A 13,241-nucleotide genomic window follows, 5' to 3' on the forward strand; every position below is an offset into this window, starting at 1 on the left:
GAGACTGGGAGACCCCTCGAGGGACGGTCGGGGGTGAGTCCGCATGGGGGACAGCTCGGCGCTGTCAGACTAGGCTATCAGTGGTAGCAAACAGAGACAGGGAGCCTTTCATTGCCCACATCGCTGAAGTGGGAACACTAAAGGGTAAACTAACCTGTAAAGCTGCAAGGAGGCGACCACTGTCAAGCAGAAGCGAGAGATAGGAGTCTAACGAGCGAAGCGCCGAATAAGAGGCATCAGAACTACCAGTAAAGACTCGGTCTCGCCTGCACCTGGTAACTGTGGCTGGGAGACCCCAGGGTATGAGGTCGGACTGGAGCCCGCACAAGAGGGAGCTCGAATTTACCGAACTAGGCCCTCGATGGGGGCGAACAGTGACAGGAAGCCTTCAACCACCCACATCGTCACTGTCAGTATTGGGAATGGAGCTTGCGGGCCTGCCGGAGTAGATCACAAGTTGGTGCCCATGCTGTGAATGGCATTAAACAAATACTGTGACTTGCTTCCAACAAAGTAGACCCCAGAAGAGAACCCATTTACCCCAACAGTTATCCTGACCCCCAGGCACACCCGGGAGAGCCAGAATTCGCATTGCGGAGCCCCGGAGTGTGCCATCATCTTGCGGCTGAACACGGAAACGCCATCGCCGGTGCATTTACGAGCAAACTGGGGTGTTCCTGGCCCTATGGGCCAGTGGGCAAGATGGCGATTCCGATGTGAGTGCTGCGACCACTGCTGCATTGCAGTACTAACAGTCGGGCACGACCAGGCGACAGTTCTTGCGCTGATCAGCGAAGCCCTGCGGGACGCCGCAGAGGTGGTGTGGGGGCGAACACAACTCGACCTACAGTGTGCCTGGCTGCGGTGACTTTCTGCTGAGGTAGCGGAACCTGCGACAAAATGGCGGCCATGCCGTGAGTGCCCTGAAGAGTCTATTGCGGTAGCCAGGAGTACGGTTGCGGTGGATCCCAGTTGCCTCCTTGGTGTTTCTGAAGCCCTATGAATACTGGCTTGGCACTGGGCCATGCTGTGGCACCGCCTGGGCATTTACAATGCTGAAGCGTGGATCCAGTGGAGCCGACTGCAAGATGGCGCCTACCTGGTAGATGGCACAACAGCTCCTACAGCGCCTGCCTGGTAGACGCACAGCGACCTGCAGCAAACTTGACCTGTGAAGCGAGGAATTCTGTTGTCCCTCATTGGAGGAGAGAGCAGCAGAATCAAGCAGTGCTCCACAGATAGGTACTGCCTGTCCGGTCTCCAGTGAGCTCATCCGCTACGGGCACCCAGACCGTGAGAGCCCCCAAAGTAGCTACTGCAGCAGATTCTGGACTGCCGGCGACTACATTACCTACAGCGAGCCTACAGCAGTGAGTACACTCTCTGGCCCCTGGGGTGCGAAATGACCGCAAGTAGAGGCACTTGGGCTGGTAGAAGAGAGGGTGAGATGGCGCCTGTGCCATGGCGGTGTTAGTGGAGAGGGACAGCCAGGCAGGGCTTGCACGGTGGAGTGGCTACCACCAAGAGGCCTCGAACCTCCAGAGTACAGGCACGAAGTGGGGTGTGCCTGAGCAGTGACTGAGTAGAGTGCGACGGATTGCCTTCCCTTTACATATGCCAACGAGAGGAGGCCGCAGAGAGAGACCGGGATGAGCTGACGCGGACAAACACCGGGGGACACTGCCATGACCCGCGAACCACTGGGCGGTGTTTCCTTCGGTGGGACCATTCGACCCACAACACCTACAGTGGACGAGGCCGTCAGAGGCGACTGTGGCATCTTGCACACGAATTAGAAGAGTGAGAAGTGTCACAGGTGATCCGGCAGAATTGGTGGCACTCAGACTCACTAACCACGGCGGGCACAGAGCTCGGTCAAATGCCACACCAGCCCGTAGCGTCTTTGAGATGGGGAGAACGCAGAAGAAACAGGGTTTGCTGTCCTTATCGTGGATGCCCCTGGAATCCACTCCGACGAGGAGGACAAATTGCCTAAACAAGTGGAGACCTGGACCTCATGAAAACCTACATTGGCTAACATCATGCAGGGCATAACGGCCTCCAGAGAAGCGCTGGAAAGGAAAATAGATGCTATTGGAACAGATCTCAGCCTGCTAAAGGATGGTCATTGCAAGCTCAAGGACAGAGTGTCCAGCAATGAAAAAGAAATGAGAGGCCGGCCGAATCTATCCACGAGATGCGCGGATCCCTCCCTGTCCTGGAAACTAAGGTGAAAACCCTGGAAATGCATGCCGAGGAAAGTGAAGGGAGATAACGACGGAACAATATCCCAGTCATCGGAATTCCAGGAAAAAACGGAAGGCACAAATATGGTCCATTACTTGGAGGACTGGCTCAGCTCTGAAGTGGCTCCAAAAGGTCTGTCCCCCTTCTATGCCCTGGAGCGGGCTCACAGATTTCCAGCAAAACCACCAAAACCAGGGGCTCCTCTCCGACCTTTTGTGGCCAGACTCTTACACTTTCGGACCACATTTTGCAAATTGCTCGCCAAAAACAGGAACTGCGCATCGACAATAACAATTTCATGATTTTCCCAGATGTTACGAGGAAGGTACAGCGCAGCAGAGCGTCCTTCACTGCTGTCAAGGCTAAACTGCGCAAATTGAACCTGCCCTATGCAATGTTATTTCCCGCTCGACTTCGGGTAGCATACCCAGCGGGGGCTCGTTTCTTCACTACACCACAAGAAGCTTGGGACTGGTTTGAAGCTCACAGCTCAGTAGATCAACAGGCTTCATCTCCGGGGACCCTGAAGCAGAGTCCTCGCAACCATTGGGGTGGAGCCAAGGCCCCTTCGCCCAGGAAACTTAGCCTTGAACGTTGCAAAGGGCTTGGTATCTCACAGTCGAAAATCCCTGGTTCCTCTCTGAGTGGAAGTGGACGCCACACTGGCAGATCGGTGACCTCACTGGACCGCAGCGACAACAACAGCCTAGGAATGGACATGCCACAGTTTACGCCCCAAACGGCTGATGATCTCATGTGAAGGCCATGGTGTGACATTGAACATGGAGATTACCCTGGGCCTCCCATCCCTGTGCAACTGGTGCTGTTTCAGCTAACGTATGGCTTTTCCTCTTTGAATTATGAGTAACATCCGGTTGAACTGGGGCTTGATGTCTAGGTCAGTTAAGGGGGCCGCACTATGGGGTACTTAACAACGCCGCTGGAGGGGTCAGACTTATTACAATACGTACTCTGCCTTTGCGAGAGGAGTACTGATATGGATAAGGGCAGGTGTTCCATTCCAATGCACGACACAATTGATTGACCCAGAGGGCAGATATGTGGTGGTGACGGGGAGACTGGACAGCAGGGACCTCACACTGGGTAGTATATATGCGCCCAACTCTGACCAACCGGCCTTCTTCTCCCTACTGTCAGGAAAGTTGGCGACCGTCCTCACGGGGTCGATATTACTGGGGAGCGACCTCAGTTGCACCTCTGATGTTACCCTTGACCGCTCTCACCCCCCACTCCCTAATGCACCTGCACACAAACTGGCAGAATCACGCCGTAATTGGCAACAAAAATGGGGCTTGACACCTGGAGGGCACAACACCCCATGACCCGAGATTACTCCTTCTTCTCGGCCCTCCATGAATTACATGTTAGACTGGATGCCATTCTGTGCTCACCTGATGTCCATGAGGGGGTTGGCTGCAGCACATATCTCAACAGGACACTCTCTGACCAAAACCCTGTTCTGGTGAAGTTACAATGGTCACGCGCACACCCAAAAATCCCCACCTGGCGCTTGCACTCAAAGGCCTTAGACGACCAAGCTTTCCGCACTGCTACGGGATCAGCTATCAGTAACTACTTTCAAGACAACGGGGGTAGAGCCACATCCACACTCATTGAGTGGGACGCCTGTAAAGCATTCCTCACGGGGAGGAGCATATTTGAGCAGGTTGGGGCTAGGAAGGTTCTCCTCCAAGATATAAAGAGGGTTGATGAGTGCCTGCGCACCCTGGAAAAAGATCCACCCGAAAACCCGGGCAAGAAACAGGAGTTACTAGAGGCTAGAGAGGCAGTTGCAACACAGGTAGAGTGCCTGCGATGCTTCGATTACAAAAGCCACATAACTCGGGCACACTCGGAGAGGGATAAATCGGGTCCTTTCTGACTTGGTTGGCAAACCCGGCCAGATGTGGATCAGTCATACTGGAGATAAAGACCGGAATGGGGTAGCTAGATATGACCAACAGGGGATCAATGACCTGTTTTTAGAATAATGTACCAAGCTCTATTGAAGTCAGTTGTCCGAAATGGATGAGGAACTGCAGGAGTACACATGAAGGTTGATCTACTTGCACTAGATGAGGATACAGCAATCTCGTTAGGACAAGAGATCGAAGTAAGGGAGGTGTGCAATAAAACCCCAGGCACTGATGTTTTCCCGATAGAATTTTACCTCACATACATCGACCTCCTAGCTCCCAAACTCATACAATTATATAATGACGCCAGGAGACTTGGCAAACTACCTGTCTCCACTAGAGAAGCAATCATCATTCCTTTGCTAAAGCTGGGCAAGCAGGCATGGGATAAAACTGCGAACCGTCCCTTATCAATGCTGAATCTCGATTATAAAATGCTAAGTAAAATGTTAGCCTCTCATTTACTCCCTCACATGACCACCCTTATACACAACGACCAATCCAGGTTAATTCCCACCATAAACACAGCGCTCAATATCAGAAGGCTCATGCGCATCCTGGAAACTTACCACGTGGATGTTGCTACGATATTTGCAGTGGACATAGAAAAAGCCTTCGACAGTCTTGAGTGGGCTTTCCTATTCCATGTGATGCGGAAAATGGGGTCGGGCCTGGCTTTGTGAGCTGGACGACTCTCTTATACGCTGACTCCACTGCCAGAATTAAAACTGGGGGGCTAGGCAGGCAGCAGGGGTAGCCCCTCTTCCCACTGTTATTTTCTCTGGCGATGGAGCCCTCAGCAGCACATTCCAGATCGGGGCAGGCATATCGAAGACTCGACGTAAATGGACAGGTCCATCATATTGCATTATATGCTGATGACCTTTTGCTTTTCCTCGCTGACGCGGGAAAGGAACTCTTGGGGGCGAAAAACCTACTCCACGCTCTCAGCAGAGTTGCAGGATTGAAAGTGAACTGGTCAAAATCTTGCCTGTTCCTGGCCCGTGGGGATAGCGTAGGTCCGCAGCACACAGAGGGTGTGAATTGGGAGGACAGATGTCTACCCTACCTGGGCACACATATCTACCACAAACAGGAAGACATTCTTGAGAGTAATATTGGAAAGGCCATCAGAGGGGCAAAAGCTAACTGCGGATTCTGAGGTTCTTTCCCGCTGTCCGTAGCGGGCCGTGTGGCCCTAGTTAAAATGATAGCCCTCCCGAGGCTCTTACATTACTTTGGGACCTAACCGATTTGGATCCCGGCAACGTACTTCAAGCAGCTCCGTTCAAGGCCTTCCTATGGGGCAAGGGCAGATGCAGGGTGGCACTCAGTACAATCATGCAACCAAGAGCGAGAGGCGGCCTAGCGGTCGCAGACTATAAGACCTATTACTTGGCAGCACAATTTCAATGGCTCACACAATGGGTGGCGTTGGCCACTAGTGGAGAAGAAGAGCGCAGGAAGGACTTGGTGCCCCTATTGTTCTTGTACCGCAATATTCTGCGGCGCCCGGTCAACACCACGACCCTCACCCTGGAACTTACCACAGCACGAAAATGCTGGAACAGATATTTGTGGAGAGCCTCTATTTAATGCCCCTACGCGCCGGAAATACCATTGATAATGTGCAGGGCCCTGCCACATGGTGGCAACTGGCAGAGATTGGAGACTTGAACGGAACAAGGGCGGACTACCATAGTAGACCTATACGAGGCGGGAGCCATGATCCCGTTTAATGATCTGCAAACCCGCTTTGACTTACCCGGGGGTGATTTCCTACAGTACACAGCCCTCACTACGGCTAGCAGGAAGCACTGGGGTGGTGGACTTTCAGAACCACCAAATTCCATGGACTGCCAATATGTGGTGTTGGCAGCAGGCACTTTTAAAGCAGTGACATGCCTCTATGGACGCCTGATGCTGGAATCCTTACTCCCCCTGTCTGCACTGAAGCTCAAATGGGAAGCTGATACAGGGGTGGACATCCCGGATAAGGCGTGGGGAGAGCTAGTGGCGAGAGCCTGGAAGAGCACGAGGAATGCAAGGTTTCAGTTAGTGCACTTCCATATTTTACATAGAGCATACCTTACCCCAACAAAACTGCACCCCTTTTTCCCGGCCCAGTCAGTGGCCTGCCCGAGATGTAACGCAGAAAGCGCAGATTTTAAACACTCAACAGTTAATGGGAGGATGTAACAACAATACTGTCAGACCTCACTGATGGAGAGCTGGAACCGACCATGGCTCACTGTATTTTACACTGGTTTCCCCATGCATCAAAGAACTAAATTACTAGTAATTTTTTAGATCTGGGTCTGCTACTGGCCAAGAGAAACATCATCACCCATTAGAAAACGAAAGAGGGCCCTAGCATAGCAAAGTGGAAAGCAGAATTCCTAAAGTGGGCCGAGTGTGAGGGAGGGATAAGGTTACAAATAGCGAATCGCACCGAGAGTGAAAAGGCCCTGGAAAGGGCGAGAGCTTGAGAAGCGCTCGTTGAAGCACTCAAATCTCCCGAAGTAGAGGCGGATGACGCATCTGTAGGTAACCTTGTGGCAGCTATGGTCTAACGCATAGGCAGCTCTAAGCCCACCTTGAACTATAGCCTCACGTTTAGCAGTGGCGCTAGACAAGCAACCCAGATAACACTCAGCTGCAGCTGCCTCCTATTCACATAAGTCGCCCCATTGAGATAACAGTTCTACTGACCTCTTGCAGCCCGCACTTGAATGACACAGCTAAGAGGGTGGTGAGGGAGGAAGGGTGGGGGTTTAGTTGGGAATGGGAATTTCCAATGGTTGTATATAATAGTTGTGTGTTGATTGGCCAGGCCCTTGTAAGCAGCAGGTTGGACTATGGAAACGCCCTCTACGCAGGAGCCGCGGGCAAACTTTTGAGACGGCTCCAACGCATCCAGAACGCCTCTGCACGCCTGATCCTCGACATCCCTCGCCGCAGCCACATCACACCCCACCTGAGAGACCTGCACTGGCTCCCGGTCAACAAGAGGATAACCTTCAAGCTCCTCACCCATGCACACAAGGCACTCCACAACACCGTACCAATGTACCTCAACAGACGACTCAGCTTCTACACCCCCACTCGCCAGCTCCGCTCCGCCGCCCTCGCTACAGTCCCCCACTTCCAAAGAGCGACCTCAGGCGGCAGATCGTTCTCCCACCTCGCCGCCAAGACCTGGAACACCCTCCCCATCCACCTACGGCAGACCCAAGACCTGCTGACCTTCAGAAAACTCCTCAAGACCTGGCTTTTCAAGCAGTAGCAACATCCCCCACCCCAGCGCCTTGAGACCCTCACGGGTGAGTAGTGCGCTTTACAAATTATATGATTGATTGATTGATTGTATGCTGTGGCCAAAAAGTTGGCATGGACACCCTATGGTGCTTCAACTGTGCCTTAAATAACCTGATTTACACTGTGACTTTACTACCTAGTTGGGCTATGTAACCAGAGCCCCTTTTTTTAGGTTTTGCCTGTCGAAAGCTGCGCACCGCGCAGCTTTTCGGCGCAGGCGAAATCTGATGTCAACAGTATGTGGCTTGGTCACCGCCCCTCTGTCCCATTGGCTAGATCCATAAATGGAGGCTAGTCATTGGAACAGAGATCTGTCCGTCAATTGCGGAGCAGATTCGGGGGCGTTCCGGCCATTTTTACTCATCCTGCCCCTTCTGACAACGTCATGCGGCGGTGGGCGTGTTTATTTATTTTTTTTCGTGTCGGCCTGTTTGTTCTTTTTAGAAGTGTCTGTTGCTGGAGTTGGATGCAAGATTTAAGTTCCCACGAAGCGATCAGGTAAGGAGCATTTTCTTTCTAATCTCCTTTCCCGCCCCCCCTCCCGCTGTCCGTGTCTCCTTTCCCGTGCCCCCTCCCGCTGTCCGTGTCTCCTTTCCCGCCCCCCCTCCCGCTGACCATGTCTCCGTTCCCGCCCCGAGATTACACTGACCCTCTTCCCCCCACCGCACCCTCCATCCTCCCCCTTTCCCCAGCCAACACTTTCAAAACCCCAGCTCCACTTTTGCACCCGCCCCCCCTCCCGCTGTCCGTTCCCGCCCCCTCCCGCTGTCCGTGTGCCCGTAGGTGCTTGTTTTCATCGCACTTAAAGCACCAGGGCTCACTTTCCACTTGATATCATCCCTCACTCTGAGATTACACGGACCCTCTTCCCCTCACCGCACCCTCCATCCTCCCCCTTTCCCCAGCCAACACTTTCAAAACCCCAGCTCCACTTTTGCACCCGCCCCCCCTCCCGATGTCCGTTCCCGCCCCCCCTCCCGCTGTCCGTGTGCCCGTAGGTGCTTGTTTTCATCGCACTTAAAGCACCAGGGCTCACTTTCCACTTGATATCATCCCTCACTCTGAGATTACACGGACCCTCTTCCCCCCACCGCACCCTCCATCCTCCCCCTTTCCCCAGCCAACACTTTCAAAACCCCAGCTCCACTTTTGCACCCGCCCCCCCTCCCGCTGTCCGTTCCCGCCCCCCTCCCCTCCCCAAACTTTATTTGGGGCAATGTACATAATTTTAAGAATTTGGATTTTAATTGATGTTGGATTGCAAGTATCAGGTTGGTTTATTATTCAAGACCGTGTATTGTATTGATTTTTAATATAAATGACACAATAACGGTTTACCTACTACATGAACAGAAAGTAGTGCTGAGGGTCAGAATGGGGGTCATTGGCACAGCTGGGAGCGTGTTCCAATGCAGAAATGGCAGATGTAGATGAGGACCGAGGGTACAAGATTAGTTGTGGTATTTCAGGTCAAGATTGAGGTGCACGTGCAAAGTAACAAGTTCACGTACAGGTATCAGTTATTCGTGCAGGTATCAGTTATTCGTGCAGGTATCAGTTATTCGTGCAGTTATTCGTGCAGGTTATTCGTGCAGGACCCATAGCTCAGCCCATACCTGCTATGGGTCCTTGGCTCGAGTCATGGAGCTTTTCAGAGCTATGGAGAGGTCTTGGACGTGGTTCTTCCATCGCATGGCTTGGGGCCTGAAGAGGAAGGAATTTTGTGTTGGCCTGCATTTCTGCCATGCAACCTAGCAGCGCCCTTTTCTGTTTTTTAAAAACAGCTCCATTTTAAAACGTAGTACAGCTGCCTCTGCCCTTTATCCAAAATCTGCTTGCCCCTGCCTTTGAGATGCACCCCTTTTCCCCAGCAGCACCGGCTGACCCTTAGCTACAGGAAAGCTGTGACACCCTTCACAAGTACCGCGTCGTCCTGCTCCTGGGAATTTATATTCGAGAGTATGCAAAAACCTGAACCAACCTATGCATTGATGCTACCCTCCGTCTACCGACCGCTCCGCCATGAAACGGGGCATGGTCTGAGATACTGCCGCATTTGCGAAAGATTAAGCTATTGACATTGTAAATGACAATGCCATTTATTTATCTGTTTTCAAAACCAACACATAAATAAACAATTTGTCATTTACAATGACAATAGCTCTAACTTTGTCAAAGGCGAAACCGTTGCATTGTAAATGCTTGTTTGATGTATGGGAAATCAATAAAATGTGTTTACAAAATGACTGTGGATTTTCAGGAGAGAAAGTTTGGTAGAAAGGATTCTAAAAAGTTGGTCTTCATTTCAGTTTTTTTAAGTGGTAGTTAAGTGTTCTGCTCAATAACGTGCCTTCAGATTGTCTGCTGGCTCTGCAGCAACAATTCTTTAGAATTAGACTATATAATTATTAGAATAATATGAGAATTATTATTATGTTACAATTCAACAGTATTAAGCTACTGCAGCTGAGTAGCATGTCATATTCTTATTGCGTGTGACTAGTGGTGAAAACAGGAGACACACTTTTATAGCGGGGTTATGCTTGCATTATTGAGCCCTAATCATGATTATTTAACACTTCCATCATGACCTGTTTGGCATTATTCACTCTATGCCAGTGGGGGCAACATGCAGAGAGGGGTTTGTGCTTAAGAGTTATACATTCCCCTGCATTAGAGCTCCACAGATGGTGTGATTGAGTGACCCGACTTTCCTGCTGCACACAAGACTGGACTCTATGGGAGTGATGCCACATGAAAATACTTAGAGGACTAAAAATTAGGAATTACCAACGAAAACCGAGAAGCAGCTAGCAGCCCTGCCAAGGGGACAAGAATGAGGAATTACCACTGGGAGCCGACACAGTTGCAGCACTGCCTAAAGGACTTAAAATGTGGGAATTACCAATGGGACCAGAGTGGCAGCTAGCAGCACTGTCTGGAAGACTTAGAATGAGGAGTTACTGATGGGACCAGAGTAGCAGCTAGCAGCACTAGGGGACTTAGAATGGAGGAGTTACTGACGGGACTAGAGAAACAGCAAGTAGCTCTGTCCGGAGGACTCCGACTGGGGGAATTACAGATGAGACCAGAGAAGCAGCAAGCAACGCTGCCTGGAGGTCTAAGAATGAGGAATTACCACTGGGAACAGAGACACAGCTGCAGCGCTGGCTATAGGTCTTAAAATGTAGGAATGACTGACTGGACCAGAGAAACAGCTGCAGCAGTGTATAGAGAACTTGGAATGAGGAATTACAGATGAGACCAGAGTAGTAACTAGAAGCACTGACTTGTAGACTTAGAATGAGTAATTAACAACAGGATGTTGATAGAATTAGGCAGGAATAGCGTAACCTTCAGAAACCGAGGGGGTAATCTGCATCTAAACCGTAAGGCTGAACAATGTACAATTTTTGCAGCGTGAGCTAAAGAAGGGCTGTACTGTGTGTAAAATTATTTTTTTTATTTACATGATTTTCCAGCTAGTAATAAAGCATAACCCTACAAAATAAATACCGACACAATATATTTAATCAATTCTCTTCCTTTGTACCCAGTTACAAATATGCACAGAAACGATGAAAGTTATATTTTTCAGTCACTACGAAATCACTTCCGTACCAACTTTTAAGTTTAGACAGTACAACACCCCACTTTAAAACCTTTTTCTGAGACCAAAGTCTGCAACTACTTGTAAAAAGGTAGTATTTCATGATTGCACTGTGAGGTGTAGAGAAATATTGTAAGAGTTTCATGGCAGCACGACAATGCATCATCAGCCATTGCTGCAAAAAAGCAGAAGATCAATCAATCAATCAAGAAATTTGTATAGCGCGCTACTCACCCGGAGGGTCTCAAGGCGCTTGGGGGGGGGGGGGGTCCGCTACTGCTCGAACAGCCAGGTCTTGAGTTGCTTCCTGAAAGAGAGGTGGTCGTGGGTAAGACGGAGGTGGATGGGGAGTGAGTTCCAGGTCTTGGCTGCCAGGTAGGAGAAGGATCTTCCTCCCATGGTGGCTCTTCGGATGCGTGGAACGGCGGCGAGGGCGTGGTTGGTCGATCGTAGTTGGCGGGTGGGAGTGTAGAAGGTCAGGCGGTCGTTGAGGTACCTGGGGCCTAGGTCGTGGAGGGCTTTGTGTGCGTGGGTAAGGAGGCGGAACGTGATTCTTTTGCTGACGGGGAGCCAGTGCAGGTCCTTCAGGTGTCCGGAGATGTGGCTGTGGCGTGGGATGTCCAGGATGAGTCGTGCGGAGGCGTTCTGGATGCGTTAGAGTCTTTTTTGCAGTTTGGCTGTGGTTCCGGTGTAGAGGGTGTTTCCGTAGTCTAGTCGGCTGGTGACAAGTGCCTGGGTGACCATCTTCCTGGTTTCGGTGGGGATCCATCGGAAGATCATTCGGAGCATGCGTAGGATGTTGAAGCATGAAGACGAGACAGCGTTGACTTGTCTGGTCATCGACAGGGAGGAGTCCAGGATGAAGCCAGGTTGTGTGCGTGATCCGTTGGTTTGGGTGCGCTGCCTAGGGCCGGGGGCCACCAGGAGTCGTCCCAGGCAGACGGTGATGATCCAAGGATGAGGACTTCCGTTTTGTCTGAGTTCAGTTTCAAGCGGCTGTTCTTCATCCATTTGGCTACTTCTTTCATCCCTTTGTGTAGGTTGGATCTGGCAGTGGCGGGGTCGTTGATGAGGGAGAGGATCAGCTGGGTGTCGTCGGCGTAGGAGATGATGTTGAGGCTGTGTTGGCGTGCGATGGCTGCGAGGGGGCTCATGTACATGTTGAAGAGGGTGGGGCTGAGTGATGATCCTTGTGGCACGCCGCAGATGACTTCGGAGGCCTCAGATCTGAACGGGGGGAGGCGGACTCTCTGGGTTCTTCCGGCAAGGAACGAGATGATCCACTCCAGTGCCTTCCCTTGGATACCGGCGTTGCTGAGGCATTGTACTAGGGTGCGGTGGCAAACAGTATTGAACGCTGCGGAGAGGTTCAGGAGGATGAGGGCCGCTGTTTCCCCGTTGTCGAGCAGGGTTCGGATGTCATCAGTGGCTGTGATGAGGGCGGTCTCGGTGCTGTGATTGGCTCAGAAGCCGGACTGTGAGTGGTCGAGGGATCCGTTCGTCTCGAGGAAGGCGGCCAGCTGTCTGTTGACGGTCTTCTCGATGACTTTGGCAGGAAACGGGAGGAGCGAGATGGGGCGGTAGTTCTTGAGGTCGGTGGGGTCTGCTGATGGTTTCTTCAGGAGGGCGCTGAGTTTGGCGTGCTTCCAGCTCTCCGGGAAGGTGGCGGTGTTGAAGGAGCAGTTGATGATGTCCCGGAGTTGGGGTGCGATGTCGGAGTCGGCTTTGTTGAAGACGTGGTGGGGGCATGGGTCGGTTGGTGAGCCAGAGTTGATGGTGTTCATCGTCCTGATGGTGTCTTCGGTGTTGACTTGGGTCGAGTCGCGGAGGGAGGTGGTGGGGGGCGTCGGTTCGGTGGTTGGGTGCGTGGACTGTTCGCCAAAGCTGTTGTGTATGTCTGCGATCTTGCTGTGGAAGAACGTGGCGAGTGAGTCGCAGAGGTCCTGTGAGGGAGTGATGTCGTTACCGGCGCTGGGGTTGGAGAGCTCTTTGACGATGTTGAAGAGCTCCTTGCTGTTGTGTGCGTTGTTGTCTAATCGTTCCTTGAAAGCTGTCTTCTTGGTGGTGTGGATTAGCTGGTGGTGTTTGCGGGTGGCGAGCTTGAGGGCGGTCATGTTGTCTGTGGTCGG

This window comes from Lissotriton helveticus, chromosome 6 (assembly GCF_964261635.1).
Source record: "Lissotriton helveticus chromosome 6, aLisHel1.1, whole genome shotgun sequence".
Lineage (NCBI taxonomy): Eukaryota > Metazoa > Chordata > Amphibia > Caudata > Salamandridae > Lissotriton > Lissotriton helveticus.